Raw genomic sequence first — 13,423 nt, 5'->3', positions numbered from 1 at the left:
GAGATACTCTGGTGAGCAGAGATCATATAGCTAGTCAAACAAAACAGAAAACTCAACCAAGCACATGCTACTGTATATATTGTACCATCTGTACTCTGATTTCTAAAATCAAACAAGTCTCCGTATTCCTGATGTCATATCAATTTGTTGACTGCAAAAATCAGTATGTATACATATATACAGAGAAAAGATAAATAGTCTCAAGTTCTATATACTGTAACATCAAATACTGTATAAATGGGCTTAAAACTGCATGGCAACGGTCAACCAAGACATAAGCATTGCATTTGATTGGTGACCTCTGCTATACTACGTGGTTCCTCAGCACAGTGTGGAACCTATGAGCACTCCTGCTCTGCTCTGCTCTTGTGGCACACGGTCTGTGAAGGGCTTCCGGAAAGCGACTTTGTTACTGAACCCTTCCGCAGGGCTTGCTTAGACTTTGTCTGCACGCCTTGGCCACCCATGTGATGCCCCGAATCTTTTGACCCCTGCTGTGTATGGGGGAGTGAGCTGGGTCGCTGCGCGGCACAGAAATGCCCCCCTCTTTGGGCAGGTGACCATAGGTTTTAACAGGCAGAAGTGTTTCCATGGAGAGTGTGGGACAAACCTATGTTTCCTAGGCAGACTACCAGCTGGGACAATTCCAGTGGGCCAAATTGTCACCTGCTTGGAAGTCAAGCCATTCCATCCTCACTGTGTGATGAGTCTTGGAAACTAGAAGGGCTTTTTAAGCTCTTCTGGCATTACCGATGTTTAGGACATTTACATAAGCAATTGTGACATTTGTTTGTATCATTGCCGAAGGTCAAGGTTCATTGCTATGTGCCACCTGGGTGACAGATAAAGACAACAAAATTGCACAGATTAATTTCATCTTATATCACAATATCAAAATCCAATTGTAAGCAAAAGAGTCGGCTGAAGCAGAAGCTGACACTTGGACTGACATCGTCTTTCGTTTCAGTTCAAAGACAATACCTGATTTTGACTCGAGCTGAAAGAAAAGTAAAAAAACAAAACAAAAACAAGGCTATGAAAAGCAACTGTTTGTTTTTCAGATATACAGTATTTTTTTAATTCTTAAGAGTAACAGCACAATTTTAGAATGTTTCGACTGCACAACATCTTGCAGTTAACAAACAGGGATTATATTAGAAGTACAGAGAATATAAGGAACACTGATTATTTCCAGTTTACGAATGATTCAATGGTGCCAGAAGCTGGTTGAAGCCCAGATTATTTGTATGCATTGTCACATTCTTTGCCAGGAAAACCCCTACTGTGCACCTGTCGCCTTGTCTCAGAAAATCTCCTGGAAGCAGTGCCTAACTCATCCCAAATCAGTATTTTCCTAAACACTTTCTTACTCTTCAAACTACGCTGAAGGAGAAAAGATCTTTCTGTCTTTCACAACAGTCTTTATTTCTCCTTCTTCACACACCCTGAGACACCCCTTCAAAGCCACCTATCATTCCATAAAAATTCAGAATATTTGGAATTCTTTCAAAATAATTTTAAGGTAGGAGAACATGAACAAAGGCATGCCACTGGATTTTTTTTTATAATCAGAAACACATTTCATTATCTTTACATCTTAATGAATGTAGCCTGTTAATTACCGTAACACTGGAGACACTGGGTGGCTGGACAATATTTCTTTTGCTAGTGTGCACTTCAGAAAAATCCCCCCAAACCTTCACAGGTGCTTTTTTATGCCACAGTTAAAGTGTTCTCTCGTTCTTCTGGGTGGAGTTTGGCTGGTTGAGTATGGCAGTATTTGATTATCCTGCAAACTAAAAGAAAGATCACAAACTGGGTCTGCAGTAGTTAGCCTTTTCCATGCACATTCACTGTGCATACTGTACTGTACTGAATCGAAAACGTGCTCTTTCAATATGAAGTTCTATTGCAGCACGATTCCACTTGTTGAAAAAGGCAATGTACCCACAATATCACCACAGGCTTAATGACAAAAGTACATTTGGTCACAGCTGCGCAAGAAATCTGTATCTGTATCTATACATTTCATAACAGCTTTTTCACCAAAACGGGCACCTGATCTGGGTGTAGGGAGATCTGGGATAAAAAGATCTTCCCAAAAGTGATGGCAGAGTCCCCTGAATATTTTAACTCATCTACTGCCAATTTTCTACTGGGATAGTGTGTAATATCTGATTATAAAAAAAGAACTACAGAGTAAAAATTATAAATTAATTTAATATAGTACATTTTTTCTATTTACAGCAAGCCAAGTGACTGCACAGACATTCTTAGCATCATGTTGACCTTTTACTTGTATGACTAATCCACAGCAGCGACAACCGAAGAGGATGCTGTAGATTTGTATGTATCAAGAATCATTTGCACCTGACAGAAAAATGCACTAAATAAACCTGGCTGATGGGTAGCCTGCCAGCTTAATCAGAAGACTCTCGCCTAGCAGCAAAGGCCACGGACTGGACTGAGGCCGAGGAGATACAAGATCATAGCATCACTGGAGGACCTTCACAATAATATTTCACAAGAACTAGGAGAGGAAATTCAGGAAAGTGGCATTACTGAGACACGTTTACTACATGATGAAACATTTCGTGGCAATGAAACTGCTCAAGCTTTTTAACGAAAGCATTTTATAAAGAGCTGAAAAGATACTGTCATGGCACAGTGATGGAAAACTGACTAATGCCTTTTTTAAAACGACCTGTGAATAAACAGAGAACGTAGCTGATAGTGGTTTCAAACTCCTTTACTGTAAATGTTTCGGGATAGCTTACAATTCCCTCCAGACACTCAGAAAGTGACTGAAAATGTCTCTCATTTTCTTCCACAGACCCTCCTGAGATTAACGTGTACCATGACTCTGAGAATGATGGTCTGAAATAATGATGTAGACATTCTGCACCAACCCAACGTGAGAAAAAACAAACAAAACTCAAAAATCTGCCTGACATTGTTTGTGCTGTAATTAAGCAGCGCTTACAATATGCCACTTTATTGTCATTTACTAAAATGGCAAAGCCTGTGTTTTTGTGCATAACAGATGTAACTCTTTACTATGAATACATAATTTCACAACCTTTTAAGCCCTTTTTTAGGATCTAAGGCAGCATGACTAGAATTATCAGCTCCGGTGATAACAAATGGTTCAACAGAATTTCATTAAAGGTAGCAAATGATGCATTAAAATAGATCTTTAGTGCTATTTGTTCATTAGCTGCTTTTCCGAAACATTAACAAATCTTGGTAATCAAGCAATTAAATGCACAGTAAGATTTACCTTTTCCACTTACATTATTTCCTCTTTAGATAATTAGACTTTCTGCAGAGTTACTTGTCTCATTTTCGAAAGGTCACAGCCTCATTTAAAGACTTCTGGTCCATGAAACCATGGATACTTGTTGCACAGCCTGGTGCTAATAAACCCACCAGAGAGCAATTAATGTCAGGTACAGATTCCAGTGTTAAGGATGATTAATAGAAAAGGGCAAAATCAGTCAAATCACAGATCATGTGTTTTGATGCTGAGCTCTCACTTCATTCAGCAAAACGTTCTTTTACACATTTGCATTAAAGGGCTTTGACTTTGTGACTATGTTGGTAAAAACTTGTATTCCATGTCCAGCGAATTAAGCTGAAGAGATAAAACATGTTAAATGAACTCACCAAGGCCCCTGCATTCCTAAGAAAAAAGAGGTGCTGCTCTAATCTACTAACAGTTTCACATTCTGTCCTAGTATTGGAGAAATTAGCTACTGTACTTACAACCAAATGGGGTACATGGGCCCCCTTTCTTTTGTGTCTGTACTCGGGCTGCTATGTATAAAGTACTCAGGCGATCGCCGGTGGACTGTGATTTTGCATTTACAGGGTCCTTAAAAGATTATTAAGACCAAGGAGTTACACAGAAATGGGTTTAAGCTTCTAACACAGTGAAAGGGCACAAACAGCAATGAGTACTGAATGAAAAACCTGGAAGGGGTTATTTAGTCATTTCCACAACGAGCTGCTCTTCCAGCATGATCTGCCTGGAGTCAGTCGATGCTATTGTTAAGAGCGCGTACCAGTCAACGATGAAACCTACTGCCTACTGCACCAGTCTTTTGTAACAACAAGAATCCGAACGGAGCACACTTTCTCTAAGACAAAATATGCTTGATGGAAAAACTGCTATGAGGGAGGACTCTCACAAAGGTTAAAAGTGTTTATGAACGATAAATACAGAAGATCAATTATATCTGTAGCGATGACATTTTCGTTAAAATATAATTAACCTCAGTGTTTCTCAGGTCAGGAAAACAGGACGTGTGTTACAGCAGGTGCATTTAAAGTAAGTTAATATGATTGACATTACTGTGTTTTACTACCTGCTAATGTGTCATTCTGAATAACCCTGAGGAGCCATTACCTAAAAGTAGGTTGATATATTATTATGTAACTTTTTCAATTAAAGTTGCAATTGATTTGTGTGATTGATTTGTACGCTAATCTCTAATTATGACTTTACAGCACTTTCAGGATTTAACTTAGCTTTCAGGCCTATTCATTAGCAATCACAAATCATGTACAGATTAAAATCAAATGAGTTTTGCTTTATTCTTGCACAAAACTGCGGCACTAAGCCTTGTTCGATCTCTTGATACAGAGTTTCTGTTCTGTTCCCATGAGGACCTATAAACAGTAACTTCATTTTGTAACAAAGTTAAAAGCAAAGACTTCCTATCTATTTATTCACTTTAGCAACTGCTCTCCGCCTAGCGCAGTGGATCCCAATCTTGGTCCTGGAGGAACAGTGTACTAGCTTCTCTTCATTACAGCAGAGTTCTAATTCTTCGGGACTAACTGAGGACTTTGTTGATCTGCTTGCATGTTTAGACTTTTATTTAACCTGTTTCTCTGGTCAATCTTGAGTGTCAAAACACCCATCTTTCATGGTTCTGTTTCCAAAAGCTACAGAACTTCACACAACCTCTCCTCAACGTACTGGCCGGTATTTCTATCTAAACAGCTCAACTGACCAACTGAAACGACCACACACTGATCAGCAGTCAGTGTATCAGGCTCGCCCATCATGACTCTTTGTTCCTTCTGCAGATGCCCAATTGGTCACATTTCAGGTAGCACACCTGTATGAGGGCAGTCCTGAAACACAGACATTGAAACAGGGTTCATAACACATAAAAAATCCCATTTAACCTTTTTTAAGAGCTGAAAGCAAATTTACAAATATACTGCAAACAGGAAACTGAAATCCGCTGGTGACTCGCCTGCTTGGCAGCAGCTGTACTGGCCACACCATCATGCCACCCCAATGCAAAAGCTTGTTTACAAAGGATTTGAGGCCAATTTTGAGAATGTAAATCTTTGCTACAACATACCACTACATAAATACAAAATCCTGCTAAACAAACCCTGTCTTGGGAGTTCTCAACAAAACAGACCCCTGAATTATTAAGCTTTAGTGCCTTTTTCAGTGATCCAGAGGAGAGCTGCTATTGAAACTGAAATGGTTTCCATCTTATCCCACCTGTTAGAGATAAAGTGGGTCCCACTAACTGCATTCTGGCAATGACAAATGTACAATGTCACTATCAGGTTGTGCCTGAAGCTCTCTTGCAGCAAGGACAAGCAAGGTTAGGAGAATATAACAAAAAACAGCACAGGACGCTTTCCAACAACAATAAGTTTTGGTACAGTAATTTCCAATACGCCACGCTGAATAAGATTTCAGACCATTCTCAAATGGCAATTTAGCATAAGCGAATCAATGCAAGTCAAGTCAATAACTACAATCCCCATGACTGCAGTTTTTCACTACAGAATGAAAATGTAAGTAGCATATTCCATTAATTCAAAACCATAATGCACACCAGGACACATCTATTTAAGTTACGCTGGGAACAAAAATATAGAAAATACGTAGCTAAAAATACATTCTCTTCTTCTCTATATACATAGATGACTGTATTTATAGCAGCAGTATATACACAGAAAAAACAAGAACCAATGTAAATCTACTGTAGAAGAATATGATTTGTATTACAGAACAGGACATACTATATAAAAAACACAGCTGGACGTGTAGACAAACCTCACAGCATTCAAGAGAAAATGTTTTTCTGAAGAAGGAAATAATGCATTTTAAATTCTATGACTCTTTAACCTATTTTGCACTTCAGTGCAGCACAGGTTCCTTCTGCTTCTGCTTTATATTTCATATTTACAGCACCACTGCCCCCCTCCTCTTCTGCCTGGACAAAACCAAAATCCACAGACAATGGAATTACTGTAAGGTGGGCTAAACACAAACCGAGCAAAGCCCGTCAAAGCTCTTCGATTTGTTTTCGGATTCAGAGCTGCTCAGGGTGACTGGGAGGGCATCTGAGCTTCGGTGATTTCCTGCCGAGTCTGGCCATTTGCCCTGATTTCCACCTTCGCGCGAGGTATCCTCGGCCTGCAGGCCATCACCATCTGCAGGGCAAAGCAGCCTAGATGCCTGCATCACCAGTCACCCAGAATAACCGAGGACAGCAGGGAGACGGGGGTTGGAGGCAGCACCTCCGTCCATAACCACAGGGGCAAGACATGCCTCTCGCAGTCATAACAACTGGCTAACACACAAACTCTGCACAGGCAGGCCTTACCTCAGCTGTTCTCACCGACTGCAGACGCTCACATTAAGGAATCTAGTACTAGAGATATGAAAAGACAAGGCCACGTCCAAATAAGACATTCTTCGGTAAGGCTTCCTTCCAGCAAGACAGGTGGCAACACGCAAATGTCTGAAGTTGCACTTCCTTCTGGGCCTGGAAGTCAGGTGCCAATCGCTGTCCATTGTCTATATTTACTGTGCTGTACTGTATGTGAAGTTTTAAACATATATTTTACAAACAGGCACTTAATAAAAGAAAAGGCTCCCAATCATATCTGAGATAACCCAGTGTTAGCCAGGATAGGACCTGTCATTCCTGTCACTGAAGCTCTTTCTCTGTGTCCACAGTTTTCAGGTAGTGTCAACACCTTTGCTAACAGACGCTACCTTTAAGAAGAGATTCCACTGCTATATTGGAAAGCAATGCTGTAGATAGGCATCCTCTCAACAAACTGCTTACACCCATATTCCACAGACATTTGCCATTATCTTTGTGAACAAGGCCTACAAGTGGTGTTAGTGGACGGACCAGTAGGTGGCGTTCTTCCCTCTGGGAAGAGCTGTTCAACTGAGGTCTTGACTACTTGGCTATTAAAGATCCAATAGTAGTGCTACAGAGACTAGGGGTGTTAGTGCTGGTGTCCTGGCTAAATTCCACTCTGGGCTTGTTGAATCTGGCCTTCCTGATGTTCTCCATTAAGTTAAGTTCTGTTTTCTGTAAATTTATTAAATTTTGTGCTTACATAGATTTAGTATAGGAACAAGTAATAGGTTTATTCCCCGCTGAAAAGATAAGAAAGAAAACACGTTTCGTCTGAGGCTTTCGGCTGAAGACGTGACGGCTTTCTTACACCCAAAGAAGGCTCCACAGCCGAAACATCGTTTTCTCTCTTTGCTTTTCAACATGGAATAAACCTATTACTTGTTCCTTTGCAACCTACGCATGCTGACACAGCTCCCCACCTGAACTAGATTTAGTATATACAGCTTTTGGGCTACTGGTGTGTAATGGCCGATCAACCAATTGGTCCCTTTCCTACAATTTTCCTAGACTTTTTTAAAATTAGAGAAAAATAGTGCTTTAAAAACAGAAACCTATTTCTTCTTCTTTTACTTTTTATTGTAATATAACAATACATAAATCTCTTTAGGTGGGTAGCTGCGTCAGCATGCGTAGTCTGCAAAGGAACAAGTAATAGGTTTATTCCCTGCGGAAAAGAGAAGAGAGAAAACACAATGTTTCGGCTGTGGAGCCTTAAATCTCTTTAGCCTACTGTATATATTCATCAAATCTGGTCAAATACTTCTCAGCCATTTCCTTTCCTTTTTTGTGTGTTTTCAAGGCAGGAAAGTACAAATATTCAGAAATTATGCATTGTGTAGGGATTCATCTGTGATCTAATTATCACCAGAAGATGACAGGAAAGAGCTCCTGGATTTTTACTGTATGTGCCATTTTGTTTTCGTTTTTTGACTCCCTTGATGGACAGATTAAATATTAAAGATGGAAACAGACTTCCATGTAAACAGATCCATTACCAGGCATGTTAACAGCCTCTCATAATTTCAGGGTTGACCAGTTTCATTGCTTCATGGAATATTTATTGTCCAGTCAAGCATTACTAGGCTTGGGAAAAACAGGACATGCAAGTGTGACTGGGGCATTTCAATGCACTCCTTTCTTCTTCGGAAATGGGTTAGTCACTAAACCTTTAAGGGTCTACATCTCAGAAAAAAAAAATCTTCATTCAAATACTAAGGAAAAGAAGCGTACACATTTATTATTTCATCCCTGACTAGTTGAGCCTATTATTATGCATGTGTGATTCCCTGCGCTTGGGTGTATCATATTAACTCAGCATTGTAGGAAAATTAATTTATCTCAAAGAATGAAGGGAATGAATTGTTATAATCTACTTAGTACCCTAAGCATGATCTGCTGAATACCAAAATATCCCACACGAAATTATGACAGATCTGATCAAATTTACATTGTAAACATTGTAAGAGCTGCCACCAAAAAGCAAAAACTATAATGCAAGCCCTTTGTCTTTATTAATGCCAACTGATCGTGTGCAGGGCTTTTCTGCATTGCATATCAGAGAGATAAACATGACAAACCTAATCCACTTGTTTGTGTGCAGACAATCAGAACACGATACTGCACAGTTATAACCGAAACATCAAGAATCACTGAGCACCCTTGAAAGGAAGAGAGGACATCACACACCACAGACAACTGCATCTGAATACAAAATGCCACCCCTTCAGACTTCCCCCCACGAGGTACAAGCTGTGACTGCCTTCTCTCTGTTCTCCTGATTCAGTGCCCATCTCCAGGTCTGGGATGCACATTCTGTCAATTAAAAAACGAGGCCCCACAGCTGTGATGTCAAGAAGGCATTCCCCTTCGCTTGACAGCCACACAGAACATCTTACGTGATCAGAATGTACACAGTGCGGCGTTCCTCCAAACACACTGCTCTAGTTCCGCCCTCTCTAGCCAGACAATCCCCTCGACACATCTACCAGCTCCGGCACTCTGGGACTCCTTCTGCCGGTAGAGGGATTTCTTCTTTTGTTGCGTCATTTTCCCCCAAAAATTCCTAACAAGCTTCCAGCTTTGATAAAAATGCTTCTCCTGTCAAGCATTGCAACCTCAGCCTTGCGATGAATGTCAATGAAAAGGGATCCGTCTCAGTCTCACGCATGGTTTTCTTTTTTTCAAAGAGAGGAGGTGCCTTGCATTTCTAGTCCAAAGAAGCTTACGAATGGCTTCTCTCGCTGATCACTGAAGCTCACTGACTGATCAGCTCCTTTGACAAAGCACAAAGGTGGCCTAAAGATTTACATGATTACCAAATCTTAGCCAGAAATCGATGTCTGAATACAGTGTCCGTCTTCAAGAGTCATCTTGTTAGTTTCATTATAACTCTGATATGTCTGCAGAGGTATAAATAACATTGCGGTGTGTCACTTGAACTGCTGTCTGAAATGTAACTCAATATTACATCCAACAAGTCCATCCCCTACTGGATTAAGAGAACCACAAAGAATGCACATCCTCCATGACACACTGTCAAGATGAGCACTGTCTTTTCACTCTGCGATCATGCTTTAAAAAACAGGGAGTTAAGGGCAAGAAGACATTTGTCACCACCTTAATCGAAGCCCAAACCTGTTGTTTTCTATGAAGAAAGGAAACACTGTTAAAACTGTAAGGCATCACAGAAGTATTTCAGAAAGGTAATGCAGGAATCTCTGGAAGTGAGTCAATGCTTTTTTAAGCTTAATGTTTTGTTTTTTTTAAAACAGAGCTTTTATTTTTAGACCGTAATGTGGGTTAAACCTTGCATGCTTGAAAACGCTTGACGAATGTACTGGCTCCTGGAGAACACACCCAGCCTCCCAGTGATTCTGAGCAAAGCCCCAGGAGCCTCCAGCCAGCACTGGGGTCACTGTAGCACAATACGCCAATGTACCCCCGATACACCCATGTCCACTGTGGCAGTTCTCTGGGGCCACCACTGGGATCCATCATCCAGTGTCACTGACTGGTATAGACCGCGCTGGACTTTGTGACCTCTGGGGTACGTCATTCCACCAGTACTAGAGGTGGAGTCTTTTACAGGGAGACCGAAATTTACCTGCCCTCATTAAAATAAACAATTCAGTGTTGTAACAGTCTTCCAGATATCTTTCAAGAGTCATTATGATTGGAGCCATTCTTTTCAGGAAGAGTCCATTGTAAACTCAGTACTCCAGCTCAAAAGCTCAGCAACAAGCTTCAACAGGCCCCTGGTATAAAAGCACAGAGTAGCCAATAAAAATATGAATGCTATACTGTTAGGGCAAACAACATAATTGCATAGCAACAAGTAAAGATTACAGATCGATGTATGTTACAAAAGAAACAATGCATCAATACAAAACATACAAATCTCAAGTATAAAGACTGATCATGAGAACACATAGAACAAATCAAGTCACGTATTATTTTTAAGAAATATCATAAAACATTATTTTGGTAATGATGATAAACTGATAAGGATTTAATAGTAAACTGTACTATTTACCAGCACAAGTCAAGCTGGTAAAAAACAGTCTTTTTAAGGTGGAGTGTTTTATGTTACTGTTTTCTTCCATAACAACAGTTCTGTGCTTCTGTTCCCCGTTAATCTGCTGCTGTAATTGCTCCTAAATTTTATTACTGTTGCAGTGACAACAGAGACAAGGGCTGCCTATTAATCTTTGCAAAGTTCCTGCACCACGGCCCCGTCCCTCCACAGATAATATATGGAAATAATCAGGAAATTTGACAGCTGCAATAATGATGTAAAAATGAGAGTGATTCCCAGAAACCTGAGGAAATAACCAGACAAAAATAAAGGGCTTTACGGTGGGCTATATGGAGGCAAGGACTGCTCTTGCAGCCTGGAATAAACAAACATATCAAATGTAAAGATGCTTATCCTACGGAACTGTCAGTTTCCATTAGGCACCTCCGCACCCCAGTTATTTAAACACGTTAGGCTCTCTCAGCTAGTCTGTCTCACACAGAGATACTGCCACCGTCTGATTACTACAAGCACAATAATTGTGGGGAAACTGGTCTATAGGCACGTGCTGCATTACTACATGTTACGGTTTGCCCTCTCTCCTCTAATTCTCTTTTTGACACAATTTTGGAAGTTACCATGTTAAGGACGGCATACCAGATAGTTGCAAAATGCAGACTTATAATGAACAATTTTCTAAACCTGCTATGGTTGCTGAATGAAACAATGCAAAAGCTGCTTTATCCAGAGTGATGCACATCCTTAACTGCATCTTCCTTCACATTACATCATTGCAAAATACAAAAAGCCACAAACATGCTGGTCTTCAGTAGATTTTGTTACTACTATTGCTACTTCTGTCTGAAGAATAAGGGTATGACTTCAGCAATCTGGCCCAAGGATTTACGTGTATTCTCAGGAACAATGTGTGTTCATTAATATACAAACAAACCTTATTTCTAGAATGCAGCAGACCTTGCCGTGCCCTGTCACGTTCAACAGCATTGTTAATCATCCGTCTTGTGCACGGTACGGTATGGGAGGGTAGATTCCTTTAGTTGAAAAACAAATTCACTAAATACTGTAGTCAAAATAATTAACTAAACAGATGTATAAGGGGACATGCATGTACACTGCAAATATACTGTACTATACAAAGACATTAATATTTAAACGGATATTTTGTTTTCAGAAAATCACTAGACATTAAATACAGATAAAGAGTTTCAGCTTTGCAGTACACTAAACAGAGAAATACAATCTGATTCAAGTACAAGAGAACTCAGAGCGTTTGAGTCTGTAAGAGGCAGGATGCCATGTCTTCCGCAGCAGTCCAGAGGATGCCGCCTGTGTTTATGGCGTTGCTATGGCCGATGGTTACAGCTTGCCTTTCTGTTGCTGCACTTAACAGTTACCAGTGTGGCACAAACCCTTCACAACACTGCAGTGCCAAATGTCCACGGAGACCAGAAGGGTCTGATCACGCCTGATTCTGTTTGTTTTTCATGAACGCTCGTCACACACAAAACAGTCTTATCGCTCTCCCTTTTTATATCACCTCTGGGGAATAATTCATATCCATGGAGAGCCGCTATTATCTGCTAGCCTTGAGGAAAATAAATATTGTTGCATCTGTACATCCGTCCATCCATTTTTTAACTGCCTCAACCAATTCAGGGTCACGGGGAAGCTGGGGGCGAAGCCTATCCCGGCTGTCAACAGGATCAAAGCAGCATGTATACCCTGGATCGGACACCAGACGGACAAACATGGACATGCACACACTCACACCAGGTCCAATTTTCCCAGAAGCCAATTCACCTACCAGTACGTCTATGGACTGTGGGAGGAGACCAGAGCACCCAGAGGAAGCCTACATTAACAATGGGAGAACACACAAACTCCATGGTGGTCACACCCCGGGAAATGAACCCAGGGCCTCCACGCTGCAAGGCAGCAATTACTAACCAGTATGCCACCATGACGCCTAAATACTGTTACAGCTATTTTGAAACAGTTCTTCCATTTCCATCCATGCCTTTGAGTAGTTGGCCAGCAGTTACATCTCACGGTGCTTGGGCACAGTGCAGGGAAGCTCCTTCTTAAAGCACCTTATACCCACCATTTTTCTGAATGAAAAAAATAAAAAATAAAAAGTGATCAATCTGTGAACGTTTAAAATGTCTCTTGAGATTTCATGCTTTAATGGAACTAGATCAAATAAACTGGGGCCACAAAGAAGTTTTAACTTAAAGTGGACATTGCCACACACCGCTATGACAACCCTGGCTGACACTGTCGTGAGTTTTGAAACAGGAGTCTTCTTGGGTGCCTCAGTTGTGCAGGATTACACAAACCAGACACCACGTAAAACACCCAGACCCTTCACTTTTTTTGTTCAGCAGCTGTCCTTGGAATAGGTCAACTAATTACCCACACTTGGTGCAAACAAATTGCTCCCTTTGTCGAACTCAACAACAGCACTCCTTCTCTGCTGCATGAATAATAACTTAATTCTCCTGTGGGGGCCCAAACCACTCCGGATAATACATTATTGTGGCAGAGATGAAGTGCTGTCTAACCCACTTCGGATCTGCAGCAGGTATTCCTTGAAACACTCCAGCCACCGTTCACAGTGATTTATAAACACTGCCCCCACCGTTTCCCGGGTTGCTTCATTAATGAAATAATTCTGCAAGCAGCTCCGTTCAGC

The 13,423-nt window shown here is 40.8% G+C and overlaps 1 protein-coding gene across 1 annotated transcript in view; it reads right to left on the bottom strand.

Moving 5' to 3' along the window:
• The window catches only part of eml6 (EMAP like 6), a 115,448-nt gene that overhangs the window by 99,660 nt on the left and 2,365 nt on the right, over positions 1–13,423 (bottom strand). The window lies entirely within an intron of this gene.

The sequence above is a fragment of the Atractosteus spatula genome, chromosome 15 (genome assembly GCF_055471065.1).
Source record: "Atractosteus spatula isolate fAtrSpa1 chromosome 15, fAtrSpa1.hap1, whole genome shotgun sequence".
Lineage (NCBI taxonomy): Eukaryota > Metazoa > Chordata > Actinopteri > Semionotiformes > Lepisosteidae > Atractosteus > Atractosteus spatula.
The sequence above is the reverse complement of the archived record's forward strand: the minus strand, read 5'-3'. Positions and strand labels throughout refer to the sequence as shown.